Source organism: Lepidochelys kempii, chromosome 9 (assembly GCF_965140265.1).
Source record: "Lepidochelys kempii isolate rLepKem1 chromosome 9, rLepKem1.hap2, whole genome shotgun sequence".
NCBI classification, from domain to species: domain Eukaryota; kingdom Metazoa; phylum Chordata; order Testudines; family Cheloniidae; genus Lepidochelys; species Lepidochelys kempii.
The window spans coordinates 24,779,062-24,800,862 of NC_133264.1; the positions used below are offsets into that span (position 1 = coordinate 24,779,062).

The following is a 21,801-nucleotide window of genomic DNA, read 5'->3' on the forward strand; positions in this document are numbered from 1 at the left end:
TCTTTTTGGGCTAGGCTCAGAGGACTTACCCCACATCCTCCAACAAATCCTAACTGTAGTTGATGCAAATTTTTACCTTCTAGCCTTCTCAGGCTTGAGCTTTTGTTTTTCAAGTTCCTTCTACTTTATCTCTCTGCTAACTACCTGCCAGGACTCTCTTCCCAGAGATCCAGATTCTGCTCTTTTATCAGGGCTTACCACTAGAGCATACCCCTGCCCCCTTTAGTAGCAGCTGTATATCTCAGCTGACTCTGCACCAGACCTTCTTCACAACAGGTCCTAAGGTATAATCTCCCAGCAGGGCACCCATCCTGAAACCATTCCATTATAGAGCCACCCAGCTCCTCTCCAGCTGAGTCTCATCCTAAATAGGTCCTGGCCCATCCTGCATTTGCAACCAGGTGCACTAACTGAGGTCACAGTGCCCCTTAAACCTTTCAGTGCCAGTATGGTGTTTACACCACTTCACAGTATGTAATCCCAAAGACCACTGACCATAATTAAAAATGAAATTTGTCCCTCTCCACAGACTAAGTCTGACACAAAAGTGTTTTCCAAAAAAATACCTGTATTAATGATCCAGTTGCCAGCTACAGGGCAATGGAAAATAAAAGTGCACACTTTGGTTACTGTCATGACATATCTCATGTAGATAGTTTTCTGTGCACTGCAGTATGCAGTAAATAATACTGTCAGCAAATTAACCCACTGATGGTCTGTGGAATCTGAACAGCAAAGGAAGATCATTAGAACCAATCTGCTGATAATTACAGCCATTTACTATTTGCTGCACTGTTATCTTGTTGCTCCAGCTAGATTTATTACATTTGATGGAAAGACCAGTGTAATTAAGAGTGACGGACTGCAAAAAGGGCCTTATTTCTTCACCAAACAAAGTTGCAGAACTTGTGTGTTACAATATGTGCAATAAATCCTGAAGATTGTACCCTGAAAAATTCTCTGTTCTTTGCTTTCATCATTTTGTAGGGTATAATGAAGTTGGTCAACTTTGTATGTACATAATAATCTTCAGCTGCAGTGGAAATCAGTTGTCTGTTGAATAACTTGAGCATTTACTTGTATCTCCTCCATACAGTTTCTAGTAAAAAAGCCTCTGGGTCAAATACTGCCCACTCCAAATACCTGTCAAAGAAGAATCCTTGAGGGTTTTAATTAGCATATTTCTCTTCCTTGCTGATCCTTCAGTAGAAAATGCTGAAGGATGGCTATATCCAGTGATCATCAGCAACTGTATGGCAATTATGGGGGAGATTATCAAAGACACAAAGAGCAGTTAGGATATGCCTTCCTGAATGATCTTTGCTGAAATACATAGTCTCCTCTTTGCAAGGTCTTTTTAAGAACTCAGGAGATAAATGTCATAATGAGAACATTGAGTGGATGTCTGTGGAGTTAGAACTACTCTGTGATTGCCTAATATAACAAGTCTTGTATTGAAATATTGAACCTCAGTGTAAACTTGGAATGTCACTGAACCATTCTGGTGTATGTGCCCTGAGAATACTCACAGCAACAGATTACCACACCAAAGTCTGCTGTCAGTTGCCAAGATTCCACTGAGACTCAGGGACAAGTGTTGGATTTCTGGGTGTATTGAAACAGAACTCTGCACCTGGAAACTATATAGTGTGTCAAAAGTGTCATTAAGCTTCTTCACAATATACAGTACATAGAGTTGAAATAGATATTATGCAATAGGCTCTGCTAAATGTAAACCTGAAGCTGCAGTTTTGATTACTGCCAGGCTTAATTTTCTACATGAAAACAAACTTTATTTCTTTTTAGCTTTCCCTTTTTAAGACAGTAAAATGGGTAGATTTCAAAACTTTATGGTGAAGTTTTCAAATGTATGCACATATATTGCACCTATATTCACTGCACACACAAAAATACACATGCAACATATATCTGTGCATGCATTATGCAGGTGAAATTGTAGCTTTGTCTCCCTGATTGAATCTAAGACAGGTACTTCACAGTACCCCTTAACAATCTCTCTCCCAATAAATACCACAAGTGGAAGCTGAAGTCATCAAACTTTATTGTTCTTGAAGGGTTTTTTTTTTTTTTTTTTTGTATTTTTGATGCACAGGAGCAATCCTCACACATAACTATATTGTCCATTAAACAAAAGTCTGTGAAGATGGAACATTTTTTGTCACACAGGTGTCCCTCATGTGAAGTCCAGCTAACCTCCCTTTCCCAATAACAGCTGCATGTCTCCACCTGCAACAAGCCCATAGCTAGCCACTTCTCTGGGATGTTCTTTGTGGAAGTTAGAGTTCAAACAACTCTAATCTTCAAGAAAATCTGCAGGGTTTTCTCCACTTCTCACTTTTGCAAATCAAACAGCAGAGTTCATCTTGTAACCAAATCCCACCTGGGTTCACACAGCTCTGCCTGTCTTCTCAAACAGCGCAACCAAATCAAAGCCGAATCTGATGTCGCATTGTGGGGGTGAATGATTCAGTCAATGATTAAAGATACTGAAGTCACTGGGGGAGGCCATGATAAAAAAATATCATCCACAGAATAAACTGTGATAGCCACACTGACTATGCATAGTCCATTCTAGTAGTGGGTATAGAGGTGTCAAAAGCTGCACAAGAGTCTGACACAGACGTTTGACATGGTTTATTGGTCTATCAGCAATGCATAAACAAAATCAACAGAATCTTAATGCACAGGATATGATGCTGACTTGTTATGGCTTATTTATTTCCATTGAGGTATCTTGGCCACAGTGGTATGATATGCAAGTAGCCTGGGTTCATCAGGTGAAATGATACTGTATATCATAGGCATTATTAAATCATTGGTGATACTATCTCTAAATATGAGAAATTTCATATTATTTGGTATCACCATGTTTGTATTTAATTTATCACTAACGCATTGAGGGCACAACCTTGTATCCATTACTAATATGTTGAGGTCACTAGAAGTTAACTGGAGTCCAAAACTGAGAACATAAGTTGACCTTAACTCTTCCCCATATTATGTTCCTTGTCGCTTTCACTGAAATAAAGTAGCAAAGTCTTTGTCTAAGGTTTAGGATGAGGTCACATTTTCAGTAAGGTAGCAAAGAATCTAATGGTTATGATCTGGTTGCATTGATTGACTATATTTTCAGGGCTCATAAATAATAACTGTTTAAAATTATTTCTTTTTTATTAAGGGAAAATGTGAATAACATAGTTTTTGTAAAAAATGTATTGGTCTTTCCCAGAGACATAGCCTTATGTATTGTCAGGAGGAGGCTGTCTGGCTGGTACCTATATTCCTAAGAAAAAGGGAAGGCCCAAAAGCTATGTTTTTACAATATTTGTGACTGGGGCGGGGGAGGGGAATTGGTCTTCATTGTGTTGGCTAGATGGCTTTGCAAGCTCTCGGAATAGAACTGTGTGTCTGTGTTTTCAGAAAACAGCAAATACCACAGCACTGCAGGTGACACCACAGCACAGTCTAATGGGCATAGAGGTGATTTTAATTCCTCACATCTTCCACAGTTCACTGAGATTATTTTACAAAAGGACAACACGTAACCTGAAAGGAAAGGACGGAGGAAGCCTAAACCTGTTTTCCTGTGGTGAAAGGCAGGCATGTTTTTAGCACATAATCACATGGTTATAATCGCAAAGTACAATAATAGATACATGACAAAAGGAATATTTTAGAGTAAATTGCTCAAATACTAAGATAATGGGCACAGTATAAAAAGCTAGATAGATTAGCAGACAGATTAGGCTAATAGTAGTTCTGTTTATTGGCTGGGCGTATTGGGAACAGGTTTTATTTCAAGCTACCTTCACAAGTTGCACAGATTCCAAAGTCACATATCCTGTATCTGGAGGTATAATTGCTATTTAGGAACTCTTTTCTTTATTGCTGAAAAAATTAAAAATATATACACTAACTGACATTTTGATATGACACACTAGAAAACACTGCATGCATTTCCATGCTGTTTTAACAAGTGCTAAACCCAGAACTGGAAATATATGTACATGGAGAAGTTTAAAAACAGTGCAAGTCTTGAGGTTTATGCTCCATTAGAAACGCAGCAAAGTTCAATATTTGTCCAAGCAATTAGGAAGACAAAAATCAACTACAAAAGAAATATTACCTTAAAACTTCTACAAAAAAACTTACAAATCACAAAGTGCAATACATAACTATAGATTATGTTTATTATAAAATACTACAAGTGTGCATTTTATGCAGATAGTTAAAATGGTATTATACAAGTTTGCCTGATATGTTTAATTTTTTTAATTAAAATTTATTTTCTGTTGTTATTCTAAAGCAATCTCATATCACAATTACAAACTGTTGCTTTATGTATACACAAACTAAAAGCATATACAAAGGTGTGGTATGATCAGGGCCTCTGAATTCTGTGACATTGTGGTGCAGTGGACTGATAATTCAGGGGCAGCTTCATTTAAATTTTAAAAATGAGTTTTTTAAACTATTAAAGATTAACTAGATGAAATCAATTAATACAGAAGAATGTGCCCATGTTTTTAGTGTGCTGCAGGTTGTTATACTGACAATGCATTACTTCCCCATAGATGTTTGCAGCGGGAAACCGGACATTTGGCTGCTGGGCAGGAGACAAGTGGGTTTTCTGCCATCCGTGAAGGCATCCATGAAGGCATGGAGCAGTTTGGGATTGATTCTGGACTGTTCCACAGTTTCGTAAGTACCACCCCAAAATGTGCACACCAGGAAAATGACAAGTTTCAGGCTAGGATTCCCCTCTTCCCAATAATAGGCCAACATTTCTCTGCTTTCCTCTTCTGACCTTCTGTAATGAGGCCTACCCAACCTGCCAACCCCAACCTGCTCCCTATCCTAACTTTTCAGTGGGAGTGGCACATCCTCTTCCCCAGTAAGGTATCAAAAATCTGCGAGTTAGTGGAAATATCAGGGAGTTAGTAGATTTCTCTCCCCAGCCAATATGAGCAGGACTGGAAAAGCTCCATTGGTCCTGTCATAAATATAAAGGGAAGGGTAAACCCCTTTGAAATCCCTCCTGGCCAGGGGAAAGCTCCTCTCACCTGTAAAGGGTTAAGAAGCTAAAGGTAACCTTGCTGGCACCTGACCAAAATGACCAATGAGGAGGCAAGATACTTTCAAAAGCTGGGAGGAGGGAGAAAAACAAAGGGTCTGTGTCTGTCTGTAGTCGTCTTGGCCAGGGACAGAACAGGAATGGAGTCTTAGAACTTTTAGTAAGTAATCTAGCTAGGTATGTGTTAGATTATGATTTCTTTAAATGGCTGAGAAAAGAATTGTGCTGAATAGAATAACTATTTCTGTCTGTGTATCTTTTTTGTAACTTAAGGTTTTGCCTAGAGGGGTTCTCTATGTTTTTGAATCTAATTACCCTGTAAGATATCTACCATCCTGATTTTACAGGGGGGATTTCTTTATTTCTATTTACTTCTATTTTTTATTAAAAGTCTTCTTGTAAAACACTGAATGCTTTTTCATTGTTCTCAGATCCAAGGGTTTGGGTCTGTGGTCACCTATGCAAATTGGTGAGGCTTTTTATCCAACATTTCCCAGGAAAGGGGGAGTGCAAGTGTTGGGAGGATTGTTCATTGTTCTTAAGATCCAAGGGTCTGGGTCTGTAGTCACCTAGGCAAATTGGTGAGGCTTTTTACCAAACCTTGTCCAGGAAGTGGGGTGCAAGGTTTTGGGAAGTATTTTGGGGGGAAGGACGCGTCCAAACAGCTCTTCCCCAGTAACCAGTATTAGTTTGGTGGTGGTAGCGGCCATTCCAAGGATAACGGGGGTAATATTTTGTACCTTGGGGAAGTTTTGACCTAAGCTGGTAAAGATAAGCTTAGGAGGTTTTTCATGCAGGTCCCCACATCTGTACCCTAGAGTTCAGAGTGGGGGAGGAACCGTGACATGGTGGCACAGTGGTGGGATTAACCTGAAATCATTTTGAGATCCAGTTGAGATTTTTTTGAACTAGAAATACAGATTTTAAAAAGGAATTTTTAGGAAGTCCAGGAAGCAGCTTTGAAACTGAAAGCAGCTTGGTTTCTCTCTGCTTTGTGGCCAAGCAGAGACAAAAGGGGATTATCTTGTGAATTGCAGGTTTTCTTTGCCTGGAGGCAGGGTACTTAACTCCTGCAGGGAAATTCACAGTCTTCCAACCCAGAGGTTTTTTTTTCTTTTCTTCCTAAAAGTAAATAGGGGGTGTGTGCTCTACCCATTTGCCTGGAGACAAAAGTGGCAGGGTTTTTTTTAGGATTTTGATATTTTTTTTGTTTTACAAGGAGCACAGGTTTGAAAAGAAATTTTTTTTTTTCTTTGGGCTGGGTAAGCAGGTTTCCAAGTAGTTGGAGGTTTTTTGCTGTAATTTGGGCCCAGAGCAGAGACAAGGGAATTGTCTTTTTCTGTAGGCTGACAATCACTATCAGAGAATAGGTATTCTATTCCAGCACAGCAAAATTTTACAGCCAAGTTTTGTTTGTTTATTTCTAAACCTCGGGTGTAAAGTTAGTTAAAAACAGAGAGGTTAGAATGGCCAAATCCTCGGCTCGACTACAGCTGGAATTAGCCAAATTTCAGGCTGAGGAAAAACAAAGGGAACATGAAAGACAGATAGAACTCATGCGGCTGGAGAAGGAGGTACAGGAGGCTGCCCACAAGAGGGAAATGGAGGCAAGGAAGCATGTGCAGGAGATGGAGAGGATAAAGGCCCAGCAGAATATACCAACAAACCCTAGCAATCCTTCTCCAGGTACCACTTCCCATCCCAGAAAGTTCCCCACCTACAAGGCAGGTGATGATACTGAGGCCTTCTTAGAAAACTTCGAAAGGGCCTGCCTTGGGTACAACATCTCTACTGACCAATACATGGTAGAGCTGAGGCCGCAGCTCAGTGGACCCTTAGCTGAGGTGGCAGCTGAAATGCCTAAAGAACATATGAACAAGTATGAACTGTTTAAATCCAAGGCGAGAGTCAGAATGGGGATAACACCCGAGCAGTCTCGTCGGAGGTTCCGAACCCTAAGGTGGAAACCAGACATGTCATTTACCCGACATGCCTACCACATTGTGAAACATTGGGATGCCTGGATATCAGGAGCAAGTGTTGAATCTCCAGTAAATTTGCCCTTCCTAATGCAAATGGAACAATTCTTAGAGGGTGTTCCTGAGGAAATAGAAAGATACATCCTAGATGGGAAACCCAAAACTGTAATCGAGGCAGGAGAGATTGGAGCCAGATGGGTGGAGGTGGCAGAGAAGAAGAAAACTGGTCGCAGTTGGAGCGGAGACCAGAAGGGACCACCCCAGACCACACCCTATTACCGGGGGCCGCCCAAAGCCCCACCTACCTCCCAAAGAACCCTCCAGACCCCTTATCGTCCCACCACCCCGTTCTCCAGCAACCCACCTCGCCCCGGTGACCCGTCAGCTGGACGATGTTTTAAATGTAACGAGCTGGGGCATGTAAAGGCCAACTGCCCCAAGAACCCCAACAGATTACAGTTCATTGCACCGGAATCACACCAGAGGTCCACAGGCCCAGATACCTCCCAGATACCCGTGGAGCGGAGGGAAACTGTGAGTGTGGGCGGGAAGAAGGTCACCGCGTGGAGGGACACCGGAGCACAAGTGTCAGCTATCCATGCTTCCTTAGTGGACCCCAATTTAATCAACCCAGAGATCCAAGTGACGATTCAACCCTTCAAGTCCAACTCTTTCAATTTGCCTACAGCCAAGTTGCCTGTCCAGTACAAGGGCTGGTCAGGAATGTGGACTTTTGCAGTCTATGATGATTATCCCATCCCCATGCTGTTGGGGGAAGACTTGGCCAATCACGTGAAGCAGGCCAAGAGGGTGGGAACGGTCACCCGCAGCCAGGCTAAACAAGCCGTGGGGCCTAGCTCTGTTCCGGAAACTTCTATCAGGGCCCGGTCAGAGGTGATGGACCCGGACCCCAGGCCAATGTCTGCAACAGCAGTAGTGGATCCAGTCCCAGAGACCCAGACGGAACCAGTCCCAGAACCGGAACCAGCCAAACAACCAACACCAGACCCCGTGCCAGCACTGAATCCAGTACTTGCAACCTCAACACCAGAGGGCCTCACCGAACCTGAACTGGCAGCAGCCGATAACCCTACACAAGAGGCTCAGCCGGAGCCTGAATCCCAACATAGTGCACCAGCGGAGAGCGGTTCACAGTCAACAGAAACAGCTCCATCCCCTATATCGCTTCCAGAGGGACCAAGCCTATGTCCCCAATCCAATGAGGAACTGATGTCTCCAGCATCAAGGGAACATTTCCAGACCGAACAGGAAGCAGATGAAAGCCTCCAGAGAGCGTGGACGGCGGCACGGAGCAACCCACCGCCTCTCAGCTCTTCTAATCGATCCAGGTTTGTTGTAGAAAGAGGACTTTTATACAAGGAAACTCTTTCTGGGGGACACCAGGAAGACTGGCATCCTCAGAGACAGTTGGTAGTTCCAACTAAATACCGGGCCAAGCTCTTGAGCTTAGCCCATGATCACCCTAGTGGCCATGCTGGGGTGAACAGGACCAAAGACCGTTTGGGGGGGTCATTCCACTGGGAGGGAATGGGCAAGGATGTTTCTACCTATGTCCAGTCTTGTGAGGTGTGCCAAAGAGTGGGAAAACCCCAAGACCAGGTCAAAGCTCCTCTCCAGCCACTCCCCATCTTTGAAGTTCCATTTCAGCGAGTAGCTGTGGATATTCTGGGTCCTTTTCCGAAAAAGACACCCAGAGGAAAGCAGTACATACTGACTTTCATGGATTTTGCCACCCGATGGCCGGAAGCAGTAGCTCTAAGCAACACCAGGGCTAAAAGTGTGTGCCAGGCACTAGCAGACATTTTTGCCAGGGTAGGTTGGCCCTCCGACATCCTCACAGATGCAGGGACTAATTTCCTGGCAGGAACTATGAAAAACCTTTGGGAAGCTCATGGGGTAAATCACTTGGTTGCCACTCCTTACCATCAGCAAACAAATGGCATGGTGGAGAAGTTTAATGGAACTTTGGGGGCCATGATACGTAAATTCGTAAATGAGCACTCCAATGATTGGGACCTAGTATTGCAGCAGTTGCTCTTTGCCTACAGAGCTGTACCACATCCCAGTTTAGGGTTTTCCCCATTTGAACTTGTATATGGCCGTGAGGTTAAGGGGCCATTGCAGTTGGTGAAGCAGCAATGGGAGGGATTTACACCTTCTCCAGGAACTAACATTCTGGACTTTGTAACCAACCTACAAAACACCCTCCGAACCTCTTTAGCCCTTGCTAGAGAAAACTTACAGGATGCTCAAAAAGAGCAAAAAGCCTGGTATGATAAACATGCCAGAGAGCGTTCCTTCAAAGTAGGAGACCAGGTCATGGTCTTAAAGGCGCTCCAGGCCCATAAAATGGAAGCATCGTGGGAAGGGCCATTCGTGGTCCAGGAGCGCCTGGGAGCTGTTAATTATCTCATAGCATTCCCCACCTCCAACCGAAAGCCTAAGGTGTATCATATTAATTCTCTAAAGCCCTTTTATTCCAGAGAATTAAAGGTTTGTCAGTTTACAGCCCAGGGAGGAGACGACACTGAGTGGCCTGAAGGTGTCTATTACGAAGGGAAATGTGCTGGTGGTGTGGAAGAGGTGAACCTCTCCATGACCCTTGGGCGTATGCAGCGACAGCAGATCCAGGAGCTGTGCACTAGCTACGCGCCAACGTTCTCAGCCACCCCAGGACTGACTGAACGGGCATACCACTCCATTGACACAGGTAATGCTCACCCAATTAGGGTCCACCCTTACCGGGTGTCTCCTCAAGCTAAAACTGCTATAGAACGGGAGATCCAGGATATGTTACAGATGGGTGTAATCCGCCCCTCTGAAAGTGCATGGGCATCTCCAGTGGTTCTAGTCCCCAAACCAGATGGGGAAATACGTTTTTGCGTGGACTACCGTAAGCTAAATGCTGTAACTCGCCCAGACAACTATCCAATGCCACGCACTGATGAACTATTAGAGAAACTGGGACGGGCCCAGTTCATCTCTACCTTGGACTTAACCAAGGGGTACTGGCAGGTACCGCTAGATGAATCTGCCAAGGAAAGGTCAGCCTTCATCACACATCTCGGGCTGTATGAATTTAATGTACTCCCTTTCGGGCTGCGAAATGCACCCGCCACTTTCCAAAGACTTGTAGATGGTCTCCTAGCGGGATTAGGAGAATATGCAGTCGCCTACCTTGACGATGTGGCCATATTTTCGGATTCCTGGGCAGACCACCTGGAACATCTACAAAAAGTCCTGGAGCGCATAAGGGAGGCAGGACTAACTGTTAAGGCTAAGAAGTGTCAAATAGGCCTAAACAGAGTGACTTACCTTGGACACCAGGTGGGTCAAGGAACTATCAGCCCCCTACAGGCCAAAGTGGATGCTATCCAAAAGTGGCCTGTCCCAAAGTCAAAGAAACAGGTTCAATCCTTCTTAGGCTTGGCCGGTTATTACAGACGATTTGTACCGCACTACAGCCAAATCGCTGCCCCACTGACAGACCTAACCAAAAAGAAACAGCCAAATGCTGTTCAGTGGACCGGAAAGTGTCAGAAGGCCTTTAACAAGCTTAAAGCGACACTCATGTCTGACCCTGTACTAAGGTCCCCAGACTTTGACAAACCGTTCCTAGTAACCACAGATGCATCCGAGCGTGGTGTGGGAGCAGTTTTAATGCAGAAAGGACCTGATCAAGAATTCCACCCTGTAGTGTTTCTCAGCAAAAAACTGTCTGAGAGGGAAAGCAACTGGTCAGTCACTGAAAAAGAATGTTATGCCATTGTCTACGCTCTGGAAAAGCTACGCCCATATGTTTGGGGACGGCGTTTCCACCTGCAAACCGACCATGCTGCACTAAAGTGGCTTCACACCGTCAAAGAAACTAACAAAAAACTTCTTCGGTGGAGTTTAGCTCTCCAAGATTTTGATTTCGACATCCAACACATCTCAGGAGCTTCTAACAAAGTGGCTGATGCACTCTCCCGTGAAAGTTTCCCAGAATCAACTGGTTAAAATCGTCCTTGAGATGTGGAAAATATTGTTAGTCTTTATGTACTTGGTAGTATATTTAGAGATGCATGTGTCTTATTAACTCTGTTTTCCTAGAGCTCCAGGAAGAAATCCCAGCCAGTGTTTCACCCTAGCTGAGATTTGGGGGGCGTGTCATAAATATAAAGGGAAGGGTAAACCTCTTTGAAATCCCTCCTGGCCAGGGGAAAGCTCCTCTCACCTGTAAAGGGTTAAGAAGCTAAAGGTAACCTCGCTGGCACCTGACCAAAATGACCAATGAGGAGGCAAGATACTTTCAAAAGCTGGGAGGAGGGAGAAAAACAAAGGGTCTGTGTCTGTCTGTAGTCGTCTTGGCCAGGGACAGAACAGGAATGGAGTCTTAGAACTTTTAGTAAGTAATCTAGCTAGGTATGTGTTAGATTATGATTTCTTTAAATGGCTGAGAAAAGAATTGTGCTGAATAGAATAACTATTTCTGTCTGTGTATCTTTTTTGTAACTTAAGGTTTTGCCTAGAGGGGTTCTCTATGTTTTTGAATCTAATTACCCTGTAAGATATCTACCATCCTGATTTTACAGGGGGGATTTCTTTATTTCTATTTACTTCTATTTTTTATTAAAAGTCTTCTTGTAAAACACTGAATGCTTTTTCATTGTTCTCAGATCCAAGGGTTTGGGTCTGTGGTCACCTATGCAAATTGGTGAGGCTTTTTATCCAACATTTCCCAGGAAAGGGGGAGTGCAAGTGTTGGGAGGATTGTTCATTGTTCTTAAGATCCAAGGGTCTGGGTCTGTAGTCACCTAGGCAAATTGGTGAGGCTTTTTACCAAACCTTGTCCAGGAAGTGGGGTGCAAGGTTTTGGGAAGTATTTTGGGGGGAAGGACGCGTCCAAACAGCTCTTCCCCAGTAACCAGTATTAGTTTGGTGGTGGTAGCGGCCATTCCAAGGATAACGGGGGTAATATTTTGTACCTTGGGGAAGTTTTGACCTAAGCTGGTAAAGATAAGCTTAGGAGGTTTTTCATGCAGGTCCCCACATCTGTACCCTAGAGTTCAGAGTGGGGGAGGAACCTTGACAGGTCCCATGGCTACTATTTTACTAGTAGCCCTTTAATTCTCTGGCAACTGAGACACAGATCTGCTGGGAAACACAAAGTTGTGTGGAAGGAATCACCATCCCTTCTCCTGTCCCGAAAATTAAATGAGATGGAAAACAAACCCTACATGGCTAGGAAAAGCGAGATTAAGGAAAAGTGCAAATCCCCTGAACACATCAGAGGAACAGAAGGCCACTGGGCTTCTAATGCTGGAAGACAACTAAAGGAAAGAGAGGAGCCTACAGCCTGATAGGGGAAGGGAAGTAATGTTGGAAGGGGAATCCAAGTGAGTTTTGTTAGTTTCTAAATTGAACTGATAAAGTTCAGCATGTTTGCACAGATTTATCTGACCCTTTGGTAAATTTTTTAAATGAAGCCAAAATTTAAGATCAATGCTGATTGTCCCAAACCTGTGTAAACCAAACCTATAGGTAGGATTGCCAGGTTTCTGGTTTTCGACCGGAAAACCTGGTCAAAAAGGGATGTTGGCGGCTCTGGTGACTGGGCCGATAAAAGTCCGGTTGGTGCGGGGCTGGCAGTACCCTACCCAGCTCTGTGTGGCTCCCAGGAAGTAGCCGGCATGTCCCTCCAGCTCCTTGGCATAAGGGTGGCCATGGGGGCTCTGCGCACTGCTCCCACCCCGAGCGCTGGCTCCGAAGCTCCCATTGGCGAGGAACCATGGTCAATGGGAGCCGTAGGGGGGGCGCCTGTGGGGTGGGGGCAGTGCATGGAGCTGAAGAGACATGTCGCCACTTCCTGGGAGCCACCTGAGTCTGCACCCTGAACACCCTCCCACGCCCCAACCTCCGACCCCAGCCCTAAGCCCCCTCCTGCCCTCCGAACCCCTTGTCCCCTGTCCGGAGTCCCCTCCTGCACCCCAAACCCCTCACCCCCAGCCCGACCCCAGAGCCCTTACCCCCAGCCAGAGCCCTCACCCACCCCGCACCCCAACCCCCTGCCCCAACCTGGTGAAAATGAGTGAGTGAGCGAGGGTGGGGAAGAGCGAGCAACAGAGGGAGGTGGGGTGGAGTGAGCAGTTGCAGGGCTTTGGAGAAGGGGCGGGGCAATGGTGTTCGGTTTTCTGCAATTAGGAAGTTGGCAACCATACCTAAAGGCAAAGTTTGCTGAAATACATAATCAGAGCGAGTAGGTTTCACACAGCCCTAAAGACAAGCATTTAATATCCCACAAGAACATATCTTCTCTCATTCCATCTCTCTCACCCCACACAAACCCCTATTTATTTAGCAGAAAAGCAAAAATCCAACCATAAAAGCTCCCCCGTGATGACCTGCATTATTTTCTCAGCACATATAATATGGTGAGAATTTGTTTGTGTCATCTTTGCAATGTCCCCCGAGAACCAGAATCCATAACTTCCACTGGAAATAATGGCAATCTGATGATACATGAGAATCTACTGGAGTTGTCTGTCAATACTGAGGAAGATAAAACACATCATCACTGTAAATGCTGAAGAGCAAGAACTAAAAATACCTACTACTACTCATCAAGTACCATTGTGGAGAGGGTACTGTTGCTAATCTCCCTGGTGTATGAGGCTGAGGTGGGTGGTGCGCTCTTGTCATTAGTAGTAGCTTTGCCCGAGATTATTTCTTCTGTATTTCTTTCTGGCTTCAATAAAATAATGTAACATTTTGGCAGAAATATGCAACCAAGCAAACCAAAGCTTGATGCCAAAATTGCAAATATCTCAACAGCTACTTTGAATTTCCCTCTTGTGCTTAAATAGGCGGGAACAAAAGAAATCCAGAAGAATACCAGCATCCCAAAAGTGATAAATTTAGCTTCATTGAAATTATCTGGTAACTTGTGAGCTATGAAGGCAGTGATGAAGCATAATACAGTAAAAAATACATCAAACCCAAACAAAGTACATAAAAATTCTATGGAGCCTTGATTACACTCAAGAATTATCGTTACATTTTGGAATTCCATATTTTTGCACACATATGGAGGTATACATGTGAGATAGGCCGTGCAAACACACACTTCAATTACCACAGAGATTAGCACAAGAAGTTTTTGATGAAGAGATTGCATGGATAGATGGTCATGCTTCTCCGCAGCCTTCAACTTGCTGCGTCTATACATTAACAGGAGTGCAACAGTTTTTCCCAGTATACAGGACAAGAAAAGAGAAAACCCCTAGGCAAGAGTCACTTGGCGGATCTGACACGACCATCCTTCTGGTTTACCAACAAAGAGGAAGGAAGTTAACAAAGTAATGACAAGAGATAGCTGAATGAGAAAGCTCAGCTCTCGGTCATTGGCTTTCACAAGAGCAGTGTCCCTATGCATCCTATAAACAATGGTCACAGAAAGGACAATACAAGCTCCAAATAGATAGAGATCTACCAGTGTGGTCCCTAAAGCTTCATCATAAGCCAGAAACTCCACCTCCGTTAGCACACATTCATTCTTGAGTGTACTGGACTAGTGATCATCAGGACATGGAAAGCATTCTCTTGCATCTGTTAAATACATAAAATAGAATTTTAAATTGATTTAGGCATGGACTGTTAAATGTATCTGTTTGAAAAAGACTCTCATTACCAAGTTTGCTACAGATGTGTGTTTTCCTGGCCGGGGGAGATACAAAATAAAGCTTTTTCCAGTCCAGTGAACCACTAAGAAGTTTGACCAGATGGATTCTGCCTGCTAATGGAATCTCACCCCACTTACGTAGGATAGCTGCTGGGGATAAAATTTAGCCAATGCATTTAATTAATTGAAAATAGCAGGTATAAGGCATGCTATGTCATTTGAATAGCATTCTTCAAGTTGACATATTCCTAATAGTTGAAGAATTATAGAGGGTTCAGAGAAGTGCCATGAGACTGATAAAATGATTGGTAAACATACTTTATAGTGAAAGACTCAAAAAGCTCAATCTCTTTAGCTACCCAAAGAGAAGGTTACAGTGACTTGATCACACTCTAAGTACCTATATGGGGAACAGAAATTTGGTAACGGTGGGCTCTTCAGTCTATATAACAAGATATAACAAGATCCGATGGCTCGAAGTTGAAGCTAGAGAATTTCAGACTCAAAATAGGGTGCAAATTTTTAACAGTGAAGATAATTAACCATTGGAACAACTTACCAAGGGTTGTGGTAGATTCTCCATCACTGGCCATTTTAAAATCAGACTGGATGCTTTTCTAAAAGATTACTCTAATTCAACCAGGAATTAATTCAGAAGTCCTGTGGCCTAGGAGATCAGATTAGATGATCAAAATGGTCACTTCTGGCTCTGTAATCTATGAATTAACAGCTGGTATTTAAAATAGAGCTGCCTGGGAAACTGAATTTCAGTTTTGTGAAAAATTTTGAGTTTTCAGAAATATTTTCATGCTGAATTGGAGTGTTTAGGTATAAGTACCTCAATACAATGGTGAAAGGTGTTCTAGAAATACCATAGACAGAGAGAGATTTTATGAAGCCCTGAGTTTGCCGGTTACAAAAATTCTACTGTATCTGAAAGAGAACTATGGTAACTCTAATTTTATCTCATATAGATCTGAGTGATCCAGGCCTTTACTATTATATTATCCAGATGAAATCAGTGATCTGTCTATCCCTATGTATTCTTACAGGATGCTTTTGTGCTGTCCCTGTTTCATTACTTATCTCTCCATCTGCCCATGGAATACAGACAAAACAGCAGGCAGGCACCCCATGTCAGATCCCCTTTCTAGTACCAGGTTAGCAGTTTTCAGTACACACACAACGGGGAGGCTAAAAAGAACAGAATACAATGTCAAATCTATTTCTTCTACAGATAAATGTATTAGGTATATAAATATGTAGCTAAAATGGATCATTCCCCATGTGCAAGTCTGGGCTCCCAAAAAAGTTCATTTATTACAGTCTACACTGGAACCTTGTCATCTTTTCTCCATCCCTAAAACTTAAGAGCTCAGCTTTGTGCTCCAGATCAAATGTATTTTTGTTATTTTTCCACCAGATGTGCTGGCCAGACTAAACTACAGCAGTGTGTATTAAATAATTAATGTGCTGCTGGAACATTAAAAATGCAAAAAAAAAAAAAATTATCCATTACGGAGAAAGGAAGCAAATGTCACCCAAAGGGTAAAATAATACATTTTTATAAAGAAGAAACAGGTCGTATTTTAAATGAAAATAATATCCTGTACAGTAAGTTCTACAGCTCTGTACACAATCAGACAGGCTGGTTTCTAGAAATAAGGTTGATTTCTAAACAAAGATATAATGTATGCATTTGGACAAACAGATATATTTGTGTATTAAATATGTGACGTCAAACACGTTGAAAAATGTTCAAAAAAGCTTTCTAGGGGGCCAAAACCTGCAGTCCTTACTCAGGCAACACTTCCACTAAGTCAGTGAGTAAGGACTTCATGATAGGGCCAACACAAAGTAGTCATAGGCTAGTTTGCACTGTCTTTTATTAATCATTATTATTATTATGTATTTCTATCGCGGAAGTGCCTACTGACCATAATTAGGGATAAGAGCCCCATTTGTACCTATACTCTGTGCACACAAAACAAATTACAGTCCCTGCCACAGAGATTTTACAGTCTAGTATTTTGACTTTACACAGCAATTAAATAAACAGACAAACAGAGGTAGGGAAATGACTAGGAGGTGGGATAACAGCAGGCAAAGTAACAGTAAAAAAAATTAGTTTGCATAACACCAGTCTCAGCAGTCACAGAGGTATGTTAAGAAGAAAAGATGCAAAGATTACTAACTTTTAATATTGGAGTGTTCCAGAATATGGAGTCGTTATTATATATCTTCATCTCGTGCCCATCTTTTATATCATTATAGATTCCAATCTTCACAAAGGAGATTTCTCCAGTCCCATTCAACTGCCAGTTTATAATGTCATATGTCACATACACATCTCCATTGTCATCTATCTTTACTGCTACTCTGAAACCTGTCAAAGGTTGTAAATTTAACATTCTTCAGATAGTACATTAACTATAAAATGGGGAAAAAGTGACTGTCAAATTAATTTACAGAGTTATGTATACTGGTTACATAGTTGGGAAGGATCTGAAGTAGGACATGGACCTGTCATGTCTAGAATTGCCTCAAAGACTTTAAAAACTTAAAATATCATAAGTTTTAAAATATATGTACATATAATCTTATGCCAGAGAAGTGGTCAAGTAATCCCTCCCATGGGAAGAAAAGCATGACTAATGAAAAATCCCCTTCTGTGTCCCCAAAAGGATGGGCTGCTTGCTGCTTATTACGCTACCAAACTCCTTTTAACTCATTAAATTCTACGTAGTAAAACTTCTGTGTACTTCTGCTCATCTCCATTAATACTACTTGATGTGACCACCTCAGATGGAAGTTCATTTCACTTACAGCATTCACCACTCTCTGAGTAAAATAATGGCGTCTTAAGTTCATCTGACATGTATTGGGGCAGATCCTCATCTAGTGTAAATTATCCTAAACCCATTAATTTAAATGGGCCTGTGACAAATTTACATAGCTAAGGATCTGCTTCATTCCCTCTGAATGTGAACGTGTACCTTCTATATCTGGTGTGTCCAAGTGGTAACATTGTGCCATTTTCTGCCACCCTTACTCACGCTGGGTAGAACCTTACTCCTCAAGTAGTCCCCATGAAATCAGTGTAAGAGTGTCAGACTCTGGCCTAGGGCAGTTACCTCTCACATCATTTACAAAACCCCAGAACTTGAAAGCAAGGAAAAGACATCACAAAATGTGCACGGACAACATAATAAACACAGTCTCAGCTAACAACGACCTATGTTCAAAGGAGCTGATTCTGATTTCATACCAGCATAACTCCACTCTGTTATCTACTTACAGCCTATCATGCTCACCAATATTGTCTCATCGTTTCCTTGTACTCCCCTATCGGTCTGTCTGTATCCATTGATCTTTTGTCTGACCCCTGATTGTAAGCTCTTTAGGGAAGGGACTATCTTTTTTTTCTGTGTTTGTACAGCACCTTGCACAATGGGATCCTGGTCCATGACTGGGGCTTCTAGTTCTATGGTGATACAAATAATAATACCTGAGCACCTCACATCATCCCTGTGGGATAGGGAAGTGTTATTATTAACTCATATAGGTGACTGACTAGCCCAAGGTCACACAGGAAGTCTGTGGCTGGGCAAGGAACTGAAGCCAGGTCTCCTGACTCTTAGGGTAGAGGCCCTAACCACAATACCATCCTACCACCTGGTTTACACAGGTGTAAGCAAAATCTGAATCAGGCTCATTTAGTGAAAATCATAACTCATCACTTGGTTTCAGCATATATTTCAAATTTACCTGTTCCTCATTTTATTATTTAATTTTTCTGCTATTAATATTGAATTTGTTTTCTTTACAGATACACTTTTAAAAATTAAAAGAAAGTTAAACGCAATTGCAGACACCACATTGAAGTTCTTTATTTAATTCATTATGTAAAATTATGATAGGGAAAAGCAATGCTTACCTGCCAGGGCTCAAAATCATATATAACTGCACAGGACTTTTTTTGGAAATGGTCCGTTTCCTTCTACTCAGGTGTCTAAATTGTTAAGGGCATGGGCCACAGTGAACGCAGCATTATAGACATTATATGTTATTCTGAGCTCTGAAACATCCAGGTAGGTATTTTTTATGTCCTCCAGTTTCTCCTTTCCAGTACAGAGCTGATCAGAAACAGGATGTACTCCTCTCTCTCGACCTGTTACATTTATTCTAAAATCTGTATTATAAGGTACGCTGCTGTTAGGCCAAGTGCAATTGAAAACAGTCTGCCAGAACTCAATAGTCAAATCATCACTAGCATCATTATCTGGATGCACATCAAGCTGAAAATCTTTTAATCCTGGTATCTCACCTCGCCATACTCCAAAACCAATGGTTCTACCCAGGAATGAAAAATATTCAGGTTTAGCAATTAGTGCTGATGTAACCCAGGCCTCACTTGCAATCCAGGTTTTGCCAGTAATGTTACTGTGTGCAATTTCATCCATTAAGGGACTGAGGTCAATATCAGAGGAACACACTACAATGATATTTGCTGTGGATTTTTTTATAGCTTCCACAACTGCTAGTATTTTTCTCCTGGAATATATTTTTGGAATGGTCTCAGAGAAAGCAATGCAGATTCCAGATTTCTCTACATTTTGTTTAAAATACTTTATTCCGTATTTTCCATAGTCATCATCTGCTGCTATTGTTCCTATCCATACCCAACCAAACTGTCGAACAAGTTCTGCCATAGCCAGTGACTGATGGTTATCATTCGGTATAGTGCACAGAAAGGAAGGGAACTGAGCAGGAGGACGCATAACCAACCTACAAAAAAAAAGTATTGAGGCAAGGATTACTGGCCCAGTTGCTGCTTTGTTTTTCACTTTCTTTTATTTAGCGACCTTTGGTATTTATAGGGCAATGTTCACCATAGCCAGGGCCCAGTGTATAATGTGACTATGCAGCCTCATAAACTGCTGCATCATTAGAGATTATTTCTATGTTGCTGTGTATGTGTATTCCAGAACCTAAATTTTCATTTCAAATAAAACTAAATAACAAGCCTTTATGGTTATGGTGAAAATTTTCAAAAGGTAAACCAAGTGTAAACCAATGCAATACAGACAGTTTGAAACAATAGTGCTGAGAGAAGTGTGAATGCTCCTAGTCCTGGGTGTGCACTCTGAAGCCTAGCAATGACAATGTAATTATCAGGAGCCGGGGTCACCAGCATTCAGAGGAGCCTTGATCACACCACTCTTTGCCCAGCCATGGTCCCTGCACTGTCTGCTGGGAAGGAAACAGTGTATGAACTACTGGGTGACTATGAGCCAGCCAAGGATTCGCCTAGACAGCAGTGGTCCTCCAGTAGCCAGTTACACCTGTTTTGTAGCAAGTAAAATGGTGAAAAGTTCTTACAATGTGTCAGACCACTGAAAGTGAAGACCATTCAAGGTATTGACTGGCCACTTCACCTTGAATGGTGTCTTAACTCAGAGAGACAAGTTGGGTGAGGAAATAACTTCTCTATTGGACCAACTTCCGTTGGTGAAGGAGACAAGCTTGTGAGCTCACGCAGAGCTCTTCTTCAGGTCTGGGAAATTCCACCTTGTGTTTAACTGTGGCACTCTGAGCACCTTTCTCAGGCCTGAAGAAGAGCCCTATGTAGCTTGAAAGCTTGTCTCATTTATCACCAGAAGTTGGTCCAATAACAGATATTACCTCACCCACTTTGTCTCTCAAATATTGGTATATTGCTCATTATATTTAGATTTTAAACAAATACCACCTTCAGTTACCTCAGGGAAATAATAGAGCCCTACGATTCTTGAAGAAGCAACAGTCAATGTTGATCCACTGGCTCCAATGACTGCTACGAGAGGTGCACCAGCACTGCATCTGAAGTTGGGCATTGTTTCATTTTGTCCAGTCAGGTATGCCAAAGTCTCTTCAACAGTTTTGGATGTTGTAAAGCAGGTATCATAGATGTGATAACCCAGTGTTATATTTGGTAGAATATCTAGCCTATTGTTAACCTCCTGGATGTCATGTATCATGGCTCTGGCCCAACGGAAACCTCGGAAGTTAAACCTGCAGAGACAAAGTACTTGTCAGTGTTGAACACATTTGCCAAAAGCACTTCCACACAAAACACACTTCTTGTGTCTTTCCTAAAAGCAAAGCAACACATTTTCTGAGTGCATGGTTTTCCCTGAAAATTAATGGGTTTTGTTGCAATCTGATCCTGTAAAAGTTGATCTGATTGGAGAGTGTTCAGAAACTTCCTAGAAGGTACTCAGCACCTCCCAGGATCAGCTCCAAAATGAACAGTAACTGAATTATCCTGGAGGGTCTAACCCTGCAGCCCTTACTCATATGAGTAGTCTCATTATCTTGGTTATCCTATTGAAATCACTGACCATTCAGCTGAGTAATGACTACAGGATCAGGTCCTTATTTTGTAGTCACTCCATCACCCTCAGAGCCAAACTGACTGAGAACCAGCCACTTTTTTCTGATAAGTCATTTTCCAGTGACACTTTGTTCTCACCTACATCATCTTATATTAAGAATAGCTCGATAAAAGCCTTTCATTAGCATCAGACCAGCAGTGAAGTTCCTCCCAAGAATCCCAGTAGATGATTTCTTTCAAGTAGAGAAACATAGGAGGTCGCAAGCAAAGTTGACATTGCCTTTATTCTTCATTGCTACCTCCCATGGACATGTGCTTTTACCTACATCTCCTCAGTGCCTTAGCATGAGCTCTGTGCAAACTTATAAATTGTGAATTTTGTCTTTGTGGCTATTACTTTCAGCCTTTGAAATTATGATTTATTCATGAGATGGTCAAGTTCAGGATCCTGACACAAGGAAGAAAGGAGAGCAGGAGAATACGGACCCTGGACTTCAGAAGAGCAGACTTTGACTCCCTCAGGGAACTGAATGGCAGGATCCCCCAGGAGAACAACATGAGGGGAAAAAGAGTCCAGGAGAGCTGGCTGTATTTTAAAGAATCCTTATTGAGGTTGCAGAAACAAATAATCCCGATGTGTAGAAAGAATAGTAAATATGGCAGGCGACCA

General features: G+C 42.4%; 1 pseudogene; it reads right to left on the reverse strand.

Moving 5' to 3' along the window:
• Window positions 1–13,690: 13,690 nt before the first annotated feature.
• Window positions 13,691–20,803, reverse strand: LOC140917231 (vomeronasal type-2 receptor 1-like; annotated as a pseudogene).
• Between the last annotated feature and the right edge of the window lie 998 nt (window positions 20,804–21,801).